This window comes from Eptatretus burgeri, chromosome 1, assembly GCF_056783735.1.
Source record: "Eptatretus burgeri isolate ZD-2024b chromosome 1, Ebu_testis_v1, whole genome shotgun sequence".
Taxonomy (NCBI): Eukaryota; Metazoa; Chordata; class Myxini; order Myxiniformes; family Myxinidae; genus Eptatretus; species Eptatretus burgeri.
Window position 1 is genome coordinate 159626332 of NC_140961.1, and position 18176 is coordinate 159644507.

Consider the following 18176-nt stretch of genomic DNA (forward strand, 5'->3'; position numbering starts at 1 on the left):
ACAAGAGACAAGGAAGAAGGCAGTTGAGGATTTGAGGAGGTGAAGTGAAGAGATGGAGGTGAGAGGGCAGTGGAGGGAGGGAGGTTGGTGGATGAGAGAGGGGGCAACTTTGAGAAAGAAGAGTGAGGGGCATGAAAGGTGGGAGAAAGGTGAGGGGGGAATTTTTGAGAGAGGTGAGAGGGAGGCTTGGAGGGAGAAGAGTGGGATGGTTGCTTTGAGAGTGAGAGTGAGGGGTGAGGGGGGTGAGTTGGCACTGAAGTTGGAAAAAAGAATGGTTGATGGAAAGCGAGCATCCATGGCAAACTGTGGTTTTTAAAAGTTTTAGGTCAGAGATGCGATTTAACACAATTCTTGATGGATGCAATGAAGGCGAATTCAGAGAATGGAGAGAAGAAGCGCTGTAATAGTTGGATTTTTTAGGCAAGGAATGAAGGAGAGGTCGAAATGAGAGCAGTCTGTTAAAATAGCAGAAGAGTAGTGCATTGTGAAACAGTAAAGAGTACCACATGTGTGAGAGAGGAAGATGAAGCATTATAAGATCGTTTTTGTTGTTAAAAATAATGTATGAGAGAGTTCAACAGATTAGGTCATGGAAGTGTAAAAAATAAAAATAAAAAAAAAATAAAAAAATAAAAAATCGAGGAAGAAGACGAGGAGGAAGTTAAGAGGAAGAAGAATCGGGAGAAGGTGAGCGTGTTGTTGTTGTTGTTGGGTATATATATATATATATATATATATATATATATATATATATATATATATATATATATATATATAAATATAATATTGTTAATATTAATGTATGAGAGAGTTCAACAGATTAGGTCATGGAAGTGAAAAAAAAAAAAAATCGAGGAAGAATACGAGGAGGAAGTTAAGAGGAAGAAGAAGAAGCAAAATCGGGAGAAGGTGAGCGTGTTGTTGTTGTAGGGTTTTTTTTTTGTTGTTGTTTTTTTTTTTTTTTTTTTTTTTTTTTTTTTTTTTTTGAGATAAGAAAGACATTAGTTGGGAGAATGGGGGATGTTTGGAAAGTGGGAAGGATCAAAATTGAAGGTAATGGGGAGGATAGAAATTGAAGGTAATGGGGAGAAAAAAAAAAAAAAAATAAAAAAAACGATTCAACACCGAGTGGAACCGGTAGGCCTCAAGTCTAGGCCTAGGCCTCAAGCACAGGTAAGAACGTCGACAAAAATACTCACAAAATAGCACGATTTTTGAAACAAAACCGAACTAGCAACACACAGTAACATGTAGGTGAGAAAATTAAACAGTTAAAACGGGACAAATAACAACCGGAAACTTAGCTTTGAGAATGTCAGCAGGGAGCCCCGAAGGAGACCTCTTGCTGCTCCAAAACCGGAACCGGAAAATCTATCATTATCAATCTGGTTATCATCAATCTGGAGATTAAGGTAATAGGACTGCACTCTTCTGGGTGTTTTCAAGTTGAATTGAAGAAGTCTTGATTGCAATCCATGTGTGGAATTGTGTGTTGATTTGAGGATTAAAAAATGATTGGCAATTGGATGCAATCTTGGGAAGGAAATGCAATAGTTTGTGGCTGAACAGCAAGCACTGGAGAGAGTACAGAAAACCTTGTAGAGAGAGAGAGACAGTCTCAGTCTCACAATCTCTGAGTCACACACACACACACACACACACACACACACACACACACACACACACACACACACACACACACACACACACACACACACACACACACACACACACACAGTCAAAAACGGTATTCCTAACCCACTGAGCAAAACATTTCCGAAAACAGGTGTGAAAAGAAGATATCGCACAGGAAACCAAAACAACAACAAATGCCGCCCCAAAGAATGCAAAAAGACAAAAGATAAACATAAAACGAAATATCAACACAAATACACCAAAAACTGCGAGAACGGTAAAATAGCAGGGAAGTATTAAAAAAAAAATAGTTGGAGAGACTGGGAATAGACAAAGAAGGTTCAATGGAATGACTAAGAAGACATCAGCCCAACTTGGACGTAAAACTAACTGTCCAATGTCCAAGATAAATGCTCAAATAAATGCCCAAGGCCAAGGACACAACACAAATGGCTTCAAAAAATGGCAGGACTGAGACAATCCGACAAGTGTAGGTTCTGCAAGGGAGAAACAGATAGCGTGAATCACCTCCAATAGGGATGTAAAAAAAACTCATCTCAGAACAGCTGTACACACAAAGGTAAAACAAAGTATGCAGAATAATCGACTGGCACAACTGCAAAATTTTCAATATCCCAGTTTTGCAAACTCATAGAAACATGAAACAAAAGGAATAATTGAAAACTAGAAAAAGCAATCAGAGATTGCAGACCTGTGCTCAGACTTGTTTGAGTGGTGTATTTTATGTGGCAAATAAATGGAAGGATTTATGAAATGAAAGGTCATTGATTACAAACTAAAGGTCAAAATTGTCTCATTATAAAAAGATTGAAATGACCTTGAAGATGCAAACAACCCTGAGGACTAAATGACCCAAAGGACCCAAAAGACCTCGAACACCCAAAAGACCCAAAGAAATCCGAAAACCCAGAAGAATGAAAAGACCCCAAACATGCATTGGAACCAAATCACCCTAAAGACACTGAGTACTGAAAAGACCCTGAGTACCCCGAAGAACAAAAAACCCGAATGACCCAGAGGACCCAAAAGACCCAGGGGATCCAAATGAACTGATGACCCAAAAGACCGAGAGGATACAAAATAACAAGAGGACAATGAAGACCCCAAAGTGTGGGTAGGCGTGGTGCGGAGGTGTCAATCACTAGACAGTGGTCTCCTTGGGTAAACCTGAGGCCGTCCCTTCCGAGGTGCCTGGAAAGTCCTATCCCTAAGAGAGGATGACCAGCTGTCTGTTATCATATGATCTCAAGAGTTTGTACATCAGTATTGCGGCACTCTATGAGTTTCAGAGACCATATTGCAGTGAGATCATGGAGGGTAGTTACACCTCCTATTCATCTGGTCGCTCTGATGGTTACCACACCCAAGGAGTTGCTGCAGCTGTGTCCAATAAGCTGACTAATGATAATTTAGGTAACACCGGTCAATGAGTGTATAATGTGACCAAGGATTTGTCACTCCTTGGGTGTCATTTCTGTGGTCTCTGTATATGCTCTGACTGAGGCGAGTGATCTCACCGTGAATGATGCATTCTATGCCATGCTCAAGTCTGTCATTGATCAGTGCCCCAGGCGAGATAATCTTCTTGTCTTGGGGGATTTCAATGCATGGACAGGAACTGATAGGGATAGTTATGAGACATGTGTTGGTCCCCATGGGTCTGGAACTGTGAACCAGAATAGCACGAAGTTCCTTGACTTTGAAAGAAGTCGTGGATTTAGGGTGGCGGTAACACGGTTTCAGTGACCACAGGCTCATCGCTGGACTTGGTATTCCAATGCTGGTGATGGGGCAAAGGAGATTTGAGCATGTGATCGTTGATGGTGGCTGGAAGATGACCGAGAACTGCAGGGTCTACCATGTGCTCAGTTCCTCAATACAGACCACAGGCTTGTTGTAGCAACACTTAAGTGGCAGGTTACATCAGGGAAAATGGTACCATCCCAGCTGAGACTGCATGTTGGCAAGCTCAAGGATGAGGGGGTAGCTGAGGAGTTTGCGAACAGGCTGTGAGGGTAATTGGGGTCAGGGTACTTTGGGGATTCCTGAAGAGTTGTGGAGTGACTTCTCGACTACCATCTTTCATGTTGCCCATGGATGTCTTGGAACTCATTGTTGGGTGAAGAATAATTTTGTCTCTCAAGTGACAATGGATACCATTGACAAGAGTTGCAGGGCCAGGCTTAATGGTAGAGCTGAGCTGTTCAGGGAGCTGAGGAGTGAAACTGTACATGTGCTGAGAGTGGACAAGGAGGCTTATGTGTGAGGAATCTGTGAGGGAGAAGAGCATCACCTTTGGTCTAATGATTCTCATCCTACTAACAAGGGAATTTGTGCATTGCATTCCTCCAAGCCCTATCCTTGGTGTACTGCAGTTCGAGTGGAGGGTGGTGGGCACTTGACAGAGGATTCTGAAGTGAAGGCCGGCTGGGCCAGTTACTTTAAATGGCTGTACCAGGTTGACACACCAGCAGATTAGTTGGATATCAGAGGTGTTACTATTCTTGTTGCAGAGGTGTTACTATTCCTGTTGCGAACCCTCAAATCAACTGTGGTCCACCTTCGTTTATGGAAACACAGGCTGCTTTGGACTCGTTGAAAAGGGATAAAGCTCCTGGGATCTGTGGCCTCCATGCTGAACTTCTCAAGGCTGCTGGAAATGCTGTCCTTATGTCGTTGCATGCAGTTCTGTGCTCTACCTGGAGCGGTTCCACTTGGTCACTCAGTGCATTTGCAAGAAGAACATAATGACATAAAAATTGTCATTGACTTACTCAAATATCACGAGCACAACTGCATCATTTGTGTGGACCTGAAAATGGTCAACGTTCTCTTTGGTCAACAGAAAGGCTTCACAAAGTTTCTATGCCAACTCTGCATGTGGGACAGCCGAGCTCGAGAGAAACACTGGATCCAGAAGGAGTGGCCCATCCGTGAAACTCTGGAAGCAGGAATGCCAAACATTGTGAATGACCCAATCATCAGCCAAGAGAAGATCATTTTTCCCCAACTCCATATCAAGCTCGGCTTCATGAAACAGTTCGTGAAGGCATTGAGTACTGATGGTGAATGTTTTCAACATATAGTTTCTGCTTTTTCTGCTTTGTCTTTCGAGAAGATCAAAGCAGGTGTGTTCGTTGGACCTCAAATTCGTGCCCTTGTACATGATGAGGAATTTGTCAGGAAGATTAATGACAAGGAGAAGACAGCGTGGCTGTCTTTCTTCGCAGTTATACAAAACGTTCTTGGTAACAAAAAGGCAGATAACTATGAGTTGCTGGTTACTAGAATGCTGTTGGCTTTTTGTGATCTTGGGTGCAACATTTGTGTCAAGCTCCATTTCCTGAATAGTCACATTGATCAATTCCCTGAGAACCTTGGTGCTGTAAGTTAGGAACAGGGAGAGCGCTTTCATCAGGACCTCATGACAATGGAAGAGCGCTTCCAAGGGCGATGGGACAAAAATATGATGGCAGACTACTGCTGGAGCATCAAACGAGATTGCCCTGTGGAAGTCCACAAACGCAAGAGCTACAAGCGCAAATTCTTGGCTGAATAGGACCTATTTGAACTTTGCATTCCATCCTTATCAATTGTTCTGAATCACCGATCGTCTTTATGTCGAAATATGTTAATTGAAATTGGCTTAAAATTCAAACTGTAACACCAAATAAATGTTTAAAATGTTGAATTGCAAAATATATGTTTCATATAAATTTGTTTATCATACAAATTGTAACTTAACAAATAAATGTTGATAATGGTGGATTGCAAAAAATCTAGAGCTTACAGAGAGAAACTAACTTCAGATTTGAATTCAGCACACTCAAATTAGGTCAGATCAAGTGCTTGTATCAATGCAACAAAAACTTTGTTCCCCAGTGTAATCAACGGAAAAATAATTTATTGCAATCTCAGAATGATTTGTGGCTCAGTCTGTTCTTACACCAGAATGTTAAGGAGGCTTGTCATTTCTTCTCTGCTCAACAAGGATATTTAAGACAGAAACAAATCCCAATGTACTTCTTGTTAACATTCTCAATTGTGGTGAAAGCTGTAAGATCATAAAACGCTTTTATAGACCACAAAACAATCAAATATTTATAAGTTCTCTTTTTGAGTTCAATGACTAGAGAGTTCATTGGTCTTTATAATTAATTCAGGTAAAGATGGGGCGAAAGGTTTTGATTCGAAGATATAAAGTGATGCAAAGATGTCATTTTGTCAATATACCAATATGTGGGTGGGGAAGGAGGGGACTGGATTAATTTTGGGGAATGGGGAGTCATAGGGAGGAAATTTTGGGGAAGATTGTCAGAGCAGTCAGAAAGTTTTCCCCTTTCCTCCATTCACTTTCATGGGAAAACTGGACTGCACTGGAGCTCTCATTATTCTCCTACTGGACTGTCCCCTGATCAAGGAAACCATGGTCAAATGGGATTTTCAAGAAGCTCAACTGTTAAGAGCCAAACAATGGAGAAATAACTGTCAACAGACAACACTGAAATGGGAAATTACTTTCTTGACAAAGCGATTGGAGAATGCCTTTTGGTGATAGTGGATTTTGGAGGTGTGCCATTTGAATGCCTGATTGACACCGGCTCACAAGTTACCACCAGAAGTGAGACATTCTTCAATGAGAACTTTCAACCTAAAGCGCACATTTCCAAGGCGGTAAGATTTTCATCTCAGAGCAGCAAATGGCAATGACAATCAGAAACTGGTAACACATACAGACAGACAGACGGACAGACGGACATGAACCAATTGCTTAACCCCACTTTTTGCTTTGTGTGTGTGGGGTAACTTCCATTTGATACACACAAAATCATCATAGGAGATGTGGACACACATTCCATTTGCAGATTGCTGCACTGACTTCACTGAAATTTCTGGCGAAATAAACACAAACAAAATAACTTAACATATGGCCCTTTTCGGAATGTACATGCAGATGTGCATATTGAATATTGCATGGCATGCCTCCAATATGGCATTAATATGACACGATAAAAGATGAATCTTGATGGTATTCATGAAATACTTACCCTGTACAGTCTTGAGAAGGACATGGTGCAAGTAAACTCTTCTTTTTTTCAGGTTTTTTTTTTCTCACTGATCCAGTATGGTGCCATACCAGTGACTGATGATATCAATTTTATCAAACTATATGTCCCATTTCAATTCGTTAAAGTTTTGCATTGATCGGTTAGCAGTTTCCACAATTGCAGATAAAAAAAAAATTCATACTGACTGGATCAAGCATTCCACTTGTCGAATGACATCATAATGAAGGAATGACAATTACATAATAATCATTAACATCTCTTATTCGCAATGGGGAGTAGATGACAATGAGCCATGTTTCGATTTTTTCCATGGAGTGGTTTCAGAGATATAGAGGGACAAATTTTATTAGTTTTTCCAAGATAGTGCCTGCACCACGTGCCCGATGACATCCTAATTACGACTCAAAAATTCTGCAGGAGTTGCACCTATGTGGAAAATTTGGGGTCAATTGGACCAACAATTGCAGAGAAATATTTTGATGAGGCATTATATCATCAAATTATGACGTCATCATGAACATATCTCATTCCACATGGGAAGTACTTGACAATGAGCCATGCTTCAATTTTTGCATTGAGCGGTTTCTCACATAAAGAGGTGCATTTTTTTCGTTCTTTCCACGATGCAGGGTGTACCACGTGACCTTTGACGTCATAATTATCACTATAAACTCTTGAAGGAGGAGGTGGCGCACCTCTCATCAAAATTTCGTGTCAATTGCACCAACAGTATTCCACATGCCTGGTGTTGGCTTAATGGTTAGGGTGGTGGGATTGCGATCCAAGGAGTGCAATTTCAATTCCCCCTCTGCTGTTGAAGTGACAATGAGTACTTGACAATGAGCCATGTTTCAATTTTTTCCATGGAGCGGTTTCGGAGATATCGAGGTACAAAGATTTTTGTTTTTTCCAAGATGGCACCTGAACCACGTGACCGATGACATCATAATTATTACTAAAAAATTATACAGGATGAGACGCACCAATTTGGAAATTTAGTGTCAATCAGACTAAAGTTTTTTGAGAAAATGATTTTTTTTTTATCCAGATATGTACACATGCACTTACAACACACGTATGTACGCGACCAATCGCTTAACCCCACTTTTCGCTTTGTGAGTACAGGGTTATCATATGATGCATCTTCAGTATGATAAAGTTCTATTTGGGGCATGTAATTCTAAATCTTGAAGACGAAGAGATTTTTCCTCCCCCCCCCCCCACCCCATATATATCTCTCTCTATATATATATATATATATATATATATATATATATATATATATATATATATATATATCTATCTATCTATCTATCTATCTATCTATCTATCTATCTATCTATCTATCTCTCTCTCTCTCTCTCTCTCTCTCTCTCTCTCTCTCTCTCTCTCTCTCTCTCTCTCTCTCTCTCTCTCTCTCTCTCTCTCTCTCTCTCTCTCTCTCTCTCTCTGTGTCTCTGTCTGTCTCACCCCCTCCTTGCACCCCTCCCTCTTGCAGTGTATCGCAACATTTGGTGAGGAATCGCTCCCCAACCCCTCCCCCACCCACTTCCTCGATCTTTCGCCCTTCCTCGCTTCCTCTGCCCTCCCTCTGTCCTCTCCTCTCCCCGTCTCTCCCCCTCTGTAATACTTCCTGTCAGCAAAGCGACAGATTGTATTTGCAAATAAGAAATAAATTACGGAATCTAGTTTACTCTCAAAGAATCCAATGTGAGATTATTAATCTATATAATGAATGCTAAACTCTCTTTTCCCAACCTGACTTTCCAAAGTAGATAGTAGAGTGAATAGTTGGGACAATATGATGCGCATCTGCTTGTTCCGATTATGAAATGATCACGAACCCAGACCACAACTCTGTAAAATTTCCCTTTAGTGCTGACTTTGAAAAACTCCCCCTGGTTCTCCTGAAAAATATGAAAGTTTTTCCACATGATCTGACTGAAAATAATTATCTCCTCTTTGCAGACATTTTGATTCATCGAAGAGTTAAGTCGTGAGTGAGTTGATCAACAAAGCAGTCATATTTAGGGACGCTTCTACACCCAAAGCCTGTTGGATTAAAGCGAGCATGCTTCCGGGTTCTTTTGTTTTGAACCCCCAGTCGAGAATTGTCATGCCAAGGTGATGTCACACTTCGGTGGTCTTTCTCCTATAACCTGTTGAACACCATTTAAGGATGCACAGAAAGAGAAACTCTCCCGAAAAACTCAATCTTTCCTGTACAACTCGCCATCTCCAGTAACGTCTCTGTCATGGATTGCAAGGCATTGTGGATTGTAAGCGACAGCAAAATGTGTAATTTATGAAGGAAAGGGCCCAGAGCAGTCTGCTGATGCTTTCGTTAAGGTTCACAGCAGGGTGAAACCGGCCATTGAAAAGAGCATTCTAAATTCACCTTTCCATATCCGTGTGCATACTATTGTTCAAGAAAATTGTGCAGTACCTCCTCCTCGTGTAAATAGATGTGATCCTGTGACCCTTTTATAAGGCATCTATTTATTACACCATGCAGGATAGAATGGGGTCGGAAGGGAATAAATTGGAAATGCCAACATTGAGTAAAAGAACAGAAGGGGGGAAGAGGATAGGAATTGAGGTTTCTCTATATTATGTACGTATAGTTAGGGAGCAAAATGAAGAGAAGAAGAGAATGTATGACAATAGGAGAAGGAAAGGAATTGAGCGGAATGTGGGAGAGAAGGAGAGTAAGAATGGTAGGATATCAGAGGATGGGGCTACAATAGAAGGGAAGAAGCAGGGAAAGAAGAGAGGTGAAGAAAAATCTGCCATGTTGACGCAGAAAACAAATAGATGCTTCAAAAGTGAAGGACAACATGGTAGCAGAATGTCTGATTGGAGACAGAAGCGATGGCAATATTGGATGGGATATTAGGGGAAATAGGGAATGGATGTACATGATGATCCTGATTGTCATGACAAAGTTTGATATTTTTTCCGTATCAATCCCATAACAAATAAAATACACAATTATTACACCAACCCACACTACAAATATATAACGACCTCCAACATAAACATCTTCATCCAATTGTTACTGTTGCAACTGATAACAAAAATGTCAAATATGTTGTGATGGCAATTCGTTGTATATTTATTTTATTTGTTTTATTTCAGAGAAGATTGTGCAGCATATGGGGAAAAATACACAACCGAGGATGCCATAAGCAATGGCAATGATTGAAAAAGCCTGAATCACAACTAGAAACTTCCCTTGGGTGCTGAAGTAAGCTGGGACAAAAGCTATTCCCACAAGGAAGCCAAAAATGATCCCAAAAGAGATAAACCTTTGATTATTATTGTGTGAAATTGTAGTTCTTGCTTTAAGAGAAAGGCAGAGGCACAACCCTGCAATAATTCCGAAATAAGCCAATGCACAAACAACCCAGATTGTTATTCCAGAACATTCCATCACAATCATTCCAATACGAGCTTCTAAGTTCATGTGAACTCGAGATTTCCCAACAATCACCAAAACAAAACAAAGTGCAATCTGAGGTAATGCACACAGACCCACTACTTTGTGGGAAATCAAAGAATAAATTTTATCATTTTTACAAGGGAGAACACCTGCAATATGAAGCAAAGTGAACAACATGTTGCTTCACAATATGGAATATATATGCAAGTAAAGATATACTACCTTATTATTAATGGAGCTAACTTCGATGGTTATGCATGGATGTTTGTATCTGTGTCATTGCTAATTTGTATTTGTTAATTTGATTGATTAATCGAGATATGTGCAAAATTCTATATATATATATATATATATATATATATATATATATATATATATATATATATATATATATATATATATATATATATATATATATATATATATATATTTGATTAACATATACCCCAGTTGGTAGTTTGCCACTCATTTATTTAACAAAAAATTATGTGAGACTAAAAATAACACCATTATCTGCATTGATCTGCAATTCTGTTTCTTCCAAAAGCAAACAATATGTATCAACTTCTTCACTCTCTCCTCTTTCAAGGTATAGGGAAGTATCCACTCGATTAGACTTTATAGTTTCCTTTTGAGCGCTCAGGTCAAATGCAAAGATTGTATACAAACTTTTAAATGCTGTCATATCCAAAATAGGTTCTTTATTTCCATTACTTTCACACACCTTTTGGGAAGACTTATATGCTTCAGCAAAATCATTTTTTTCCCAATTAATTTCCAATCTATCTCGTGGATAAAATGTTCCATCCAGAGAAACGCGAAGTTGTTTCCCCTTAGCATTATCACTCAATACATTATTCTTATCAGTCGTAGTATCACCATCTGTCTTTTTAAAAATGATCCACAGATATCGTCTTTCCTTCCAGAACACCCAAATTCCACGGGTAAGTGGTTTGGTTGAGTTTAAGGTGTTGACATCTTCTTTTGAGTATGATACACTGAGTGGTTTCTTTGAGTTCAGTCTTCTATATTCAACATCTCTTCTGTTTTAAGATTAGGAGTATATTCAAGAATATACCAACTCATTTCATCAATTACAAATTTATTCTGCTCAACAAAAGCACGACCAACACCAAAAAGCAATTTATTTTCATTATCATTCCTTTGGAGTTGAAATCTAATTTTAAGGCCATACAGAACTTTATCATGATCACAAAATCCAAATATACCTTTAAGAGGAACTGCCACAGTAAAACTATGACCTGATTTTGTATCATCATTATACATTCCTTTCCTTTGATTATATCCAGGGTCTGTGTTTGTTCCCGTTGACATATCAGGAATAAAACCTTTGACAGCCCCCTTTCCCATTCTATCACCGAATGAATATAGTGTAAATTTCATCATTTCAGATACAGCAGAGACATAATCAACCGCTTCAACTTCTTGTGTTCCAATGTACAAACGAACACTATCAAATATTTTCCAGAAGAAATCATTTACGAGTGTAGCATTTGTGTTATTCCAAGCCTTAGGGAATGTAAGTTTACACAACAAGAAACTTTCGGATAGATTCAAATAGGTTTGTTGATTATTTATTTCAAAACTTTTTGTACCATTCGTATTCCAGTCTGTTCCAGTTATTGCATTTACCTTGAAGTAATCTTCTTTTTTAGTGGAGTTTGAGATAATAATAGTATCATCCAAATCATAGATACTATCAATTGCTTCCATACTTGTATTTATTTCGAAAAAAGATGTGAAAACTTTTGAAACCCTGATCCAAGTATTCGAATTATTTACTGTCGTTCTTGGGGGGACAACTGAGTTTTGCCTTTCGTAATTTCTTGAATTGCTTGTAATTTATGAGATTCCTTCTGGGCATCTTTTATGCTCTTTACAGCACCTGCTACATTTCCCACAGCAGAAGCAGTTGAACCAATTTGGTCTTGATGTTTAAGAATAGTTGAACCAATACCCATTAGAGTATCAATTATCCCATCTCCTCTAAATTGATGTCTGACACCCCTTTGTCTCTTAGGTTTATAGTATCCTCAACCAAGATACATACCTTCACCCTTGTAGTATGGGGAAAGGAACATTCCATCCCCTGTAATTATTTTATATATTCCCAACTCGTGGTACTTCAAAATAACCATCGTATTTATTTATTGGAAAACTTCACGTAGGTGAATTCTGATGGATATAACTTCTTCTTTCAGCTGCTCCCGTTTGGGGTCGCCACAGCGGATCATCCGTATGATCCGCATCGTGATTTGGCACATGTTTCACGCCGGATGCCCTTCCTGACGCAACCCTGGTCGCCTCTTACGACACAGGGATATGGTACACCTCTTTTAACCAGGGTATACACCGGCCCAGTATACTGGTACTCATTTTGCCGACCTCGGAAGGATGACAGGCTGAGTCAACCCCCTGGTGTATTAATTCAGTGGCCCAACAGGGCTTGAACTCAGGACCTTTTGGATCCCAAGCCGCTGCCCTAACCACTGCGCCAACACCAGGCTGAATTCTGATGGATTTAACTTCCCCATTAAAAGAAATCATACGATTATCTTGCTCGGTTATCTTAAAATATACTCTGTGTATGTTTTTTTCCTGACACAGGGAGATAAACCAAATTTTTGGGTTCCATATTGAATTTATAACCAATTGGGGTTGAGTATGCAATGAATGAAAATATTGTATTTGTTTTTATTCCATCATTAAAAGCACCATCAATCAAATCACAGTGAATTCATACCGAGTTTATTCCTGAGGATATTTGAATAACATTATCACTGTAAAAGGTCCGATTAGTTTCAATCTTTTTTGAGGAGAAACCCAAAAACTCTCTAAGTAAATTATAAATTGTGAAATCAACCGTGTCGTTATTTTTAAGTTCAATCGTTGATTTTGAAGTATGTTTTTGAATGTCTATAACAATATTTTTTGGTTCATCAACCTGTTCTTTCTTAAGACGAGCAATTTCGGAAGATATTTGAGAAATCTCATATGCTCCGGGTGAGACTGTTATCGTTTTGTATCCACTTCCGGGATTATAACTAAACTTGTCATTTTTATCAGTTATATTAAATAAGGTATTATAAGTTTCCATGGACAATAAAGATGCCTCATATTCTTTTGTTGGGTCAAGTTGTAGTGGGTATGGGAATGAAGATGTGTAGTCGCTTGTTGTAAAATTAAAACTCAGGATTGTGCTTCTCATCTTATTTAATACGAGATAAAATCTCTTTATATTGAGATTTATTAATTATTTTCATGTTCATCAACTTGTCTAAAATGGCTGATGCTTCATTAAAACAATTGTTATTTCCAGCCTTCTTGCTACCGAACAACAATAAGTCTATTAACTAATTGCGATTGGTCATTTGGAAGAAAACTAATACCTGAACCAAGGATAGTTAAAGCCTGAATAATGTGTTTCTCATTCTCATTTTTCCTACTTTTACCAGAAATACTAACCCTATAATTAAAAGTGTTCAGCAGATCAATATATACTCTATCATCATTATTTTTCATATCCAATGGTTTATCAATATACTTTGATTCATCCCTCACAGTTGAACCTTGTCTTCCGTCTTTTGTGAGAAGAAACATTAATCTCAGAGTAAGTTTAACAGGGGGTTGAGCTGAACCCAAGAACTCTAATTCATCATTAAATATCAATACCTTTTCTTGAACAAGAGGAAATATTGCTGGTTGTTCTGTTGGACAATAGTCCTGCTTTGGTTTTTGAATCCGCTGAATACTCATTGTTTTGAAGAGCATTCACAATATAATCAGGGGGTCGATTAATCTCTTCCAGTTGTTGAAATAAACCTTCATCATCATATTCTCATTCTCCGAAATGCTCTAATTCTTCCTCCGTCATTTGATCAAAATCTTTTAACATTTGAAGTTTTTTAGGAGTATATTCTGCTGTGGGAACTGTGGAAACATCTTTCATTTTTTCTTGGGAAGTTTTTAAAAGTGGTTTAAAAAATTTCTCTTGTTTTCTTTCAAATGCTTCTTCGCCCATTAGTTTCTGTCTGCGCTTCTTCTTTGTGTCTTCCTGTTGTTTTACAACTTTTGAAACCAACTCTAGATGTTCCTTAAATCTTCTTGCTCTTTCTTTCACATCCATTTATTTATTGGAAAATATCATTTAATGAATTGTAAAGATCAACAGTGAAATTTTCCTTTTCTTCATCATCCAAGTAGATGTGTTCAAATAAATCCTTTTCTTTAAATATTTCATCAAATTCTTTATTAACAAAAATAAGAGTTGTAATTTCTTCTTCACCAATACTTGCATCTCTGCTTTTCATGTTTGCTTTGAGTTTCTTCATCAACATCAAAACCGAATGATAAAATCTTCACTCCGCTCAGATGTTTAATAATTTGTCTCGTTCCTTCTGGATTAGTTTCTAATATCCAAGGACCACCAGATTTTAGTTTCCTTAACTCACTCTTACAATGTGAATATTTTGTTGTACCAAGAGAAACCTCCTCAAATATTTGACCTTCATTCCTCAATCGTATATGTTCCTCCACTGAAATATAGTGATAATCTTCACCTTTTACTTATCCAGGTCTTGTTGCTCCAGTTGTTGATACAATGTGCATCACAGGGTGTTTTTTTTCGTAAATTTACAATATTCACATTTGTACTACACAAGAACCTTCATTGATGAAAGTTTTTTCCAGAAGCAGATTTACCCACAAGATTTATAATAATAGTCATTTATATCTGTTACTGTTTATAAAACAAAAAAATATATCTCTTAATATCTCATCTTGTTTCACAACAATATATTTATATTTTTCAGTCGTGTGCTTCAGTTAATCCCCAAATTCCTTTTTACTACACAATGTAGAACAATTGTCTCTCCATAAATGATTTATATCTATTGAATTCAACATGAATAAAATAAAAGTATTAGCATTGTTTCGGATGGAACTACGAGAAAGTTGAAAGTACAATTGACGAAGATAAATACAATTACAAGAAGAATGTCTCCCTCTTGTGTAGTAGCTGTCCATTACCGTTTGGTTTCTCTCATTAACACAATCATCAAAGATAACGAGGTTATTTTTTGATTTATCCAAATTTTGGGGAGACGGTATTTCATCCGTATTATCACTGAGAATACAAGTTATCGGTTTTGATTTCTTTTTACATCTCTGAGAATCACAAAATAGGTGAATTATATCTTCAATGTTCTAATCATTTTGGTTTTTTTGAAGTTTAAATAAACAGATTTTTCTTCTTTTTGAAGACCAGAATTAAAACCTTGTGAGAGTTGTTCATACTCTGGTTGAAAACTCGACTTTGTGAAAATTATTAAATCATCATAATCTAAAAAGTTGGGAGTCAGGAGCATCTTCAAAAGTAAGCAGGTTTTCCACATCTGCTTGAACCAACTATGAGACATCTTAATGAATTTGGAAGATTTTTATGATTGTTAAATTTTATCTTATTTTCCCAAATGGGTAAAAAATCATTCATTTTCTATTTGGAAAACAGGTTATTTAATTTATTATTGGCATTTTTAGAAACTCTATATTTTATCCTAAGTTCAGGTTTAATTTCAAGATAATCCATTATTTTATTTATGCAATATCTTGTGTTGATATTTCCCTGAAAATCACATCCATGAATCATATATAATAACAATCCTTTGAACATTTCTCTAATACGTTCAGTTTCTACCCTTGTAAGGAAAGGTGTGTTATCACCCTCATAATTTACATTCATTTCTCTCATCAATCTTGTAAAGTAATTCATTTTTGGTGTAAATCTCAAAGAATGATTTTCCTTTTTAAATTTTTTATTAACATTAATTAGAAGATAATCACAGAATATACATTGTTTATAGGCTTTTGACTCTGTGTTTAATCACCGTCTTTCACACACAGGAAAATTCTCAAATTTGTCATATGGAGAATCAGGGGAGTCGAGCATAATTATAAAGTAAAACATTACTTAAACAGAAATTCATGCATACTTTCAGTTGCATATTGACTCATATTTAATAATATTACATATAGCCTGGTGTTGTCACAGTGGTTAGGGCAGTGGCTTGGGATCCAAAAGGTCCTGAGTTCACGCTCCGTTGGGCCACTGAATTAATGCACCAGGGGTTGACTCAGCCTGTCATCCTTCCGAGGTCGGCGAAATGAGTACCAGTGTACTGGGCCGGTGTATACCCTGGTTAAAGTAGGTGTACCATAGCCCTGGCGAGGGATATGGTACACCTACTAAGGTGTATAAGGTAAGTCATAAGAGGCGACGAGGGTTGCGTCAGGAAGGGCATCCGGCATAAAACATGTGCCAAATCACGATGCAGATAATACAGATGATCCGCTGTGGCGACCCCTCACGGGAGCAGCCGAAAGAAGAAGAAAATTTAATAATATTACCATCGATATCTATATAGTTTTTTTCATTACCAGATTCAACTACAACATTTTTTATATTAAAGGTAATTTTAAAATGATCCTTAACTACTATTGAACGACATGTTATTTCACCTGATATATAAACATCCTTTATTTCATCAAGATTTACATCTTTAGGGTTGTTGAAAAAAATACAAATTTCTCCTTGCACATTACAGATGGTCTTATCTTTTTTTTCTAAAGCTTCATCCATAAGGAGTTTTTTTTTTTGATACTTTTTCTTGTTTCATTGCTTTTTCTAGTTTTGAATATATTACCAGAAGGAGAGGAGAAACTTTTGTTCGAGATACTTTAATTGATGTTCTTCCAGGTAAACTAAAAGCCCTTCCACTGAAGGAAATTGAAGAACTCATCTTATCCACCATAATGTTTTTATCCAATCGTTGTTATATTTATCTTTGTTCAATTTTACATCCTTGACATATTTCTCAGTATCTTTCACATAATGAAGAGATTGATTGAAACTTGTCTTTTGTGTCTTGAAACATTGTATTTATTAAGTGAAAAAAGTTGGAGGATAAAATGGTTTTAAGCACAGATTCACCCATAAATTAAACGAAATTTTCATCAAGAAAATTTTAGTTTCAGCAAAGTTTTATTATATAAATATGGTGAATACAACGTACTGCAATATTTGTAATCGCGAATATAAATATTATAAAAAAACACGTTCAAACCAACAAACATACATTTAATCTATTTCATCAAATATCTCCTCTTGAGTTGGAAAGAAAACATTGTGATATCTGCTCAAAGGATGTTTTGAAGAGTAGTTATAATAGACATCTTCAATCACAAAAACACAAGAAAAATGAGTTTAAAGTAAAGGGAGACTATTATATTGAAAACACTGATGGGGCATTTAAAGGGCATATAAAAATAAGGATTTTTCAATTTGGAGAACCCGGTCCATCATCAATAGATGAATCAATTGACATAGTGAAACCTGACATTGAAAAAGTTATAAGAAAGACATTAAAAGAAATGAAAACTTTAAAGTTTTATGTGGGAGTGAAAATGAATATGAGAAGACAAGATGAAGAACAAACTCCTTATATGAGAACAGATCTTCATTTTATAACATCATTTCAAGAATTTGTGAATAGTGGGGTTTATGAAGAACTATCAAGACAAGAGGAGGATGTTGATAATACAGTGGTAGGAAGTGGATTTCACATTAAAAAATCATTTTCTTCGACATACACATTCTAAAATCATACCCTTTTTAAGGTTCTTCTTATATTGAATTACCAAAAGAAATAAAACTAAAGAAGGCAGTTGTTAATATTGAGAGCAATGATAATAAATGTTTTCTCTGGTCTGTTCTTGCTCACTTACATCGACCAAATTGTAAGTCAGAAAGAGAAAACAATATATGAGATATGAGAATACCTTGGACATCAAAGATTTTAAATTCCCAATGCCACTAACAGATATTTCTAAATGTGAGAAAAAGAATAATCTTTCTATTAATGTATATGGATTAACGGATAAAAACAAAGTTCAAATATTAAAAATTTCAAACAACTATAAAAATGAAGAAA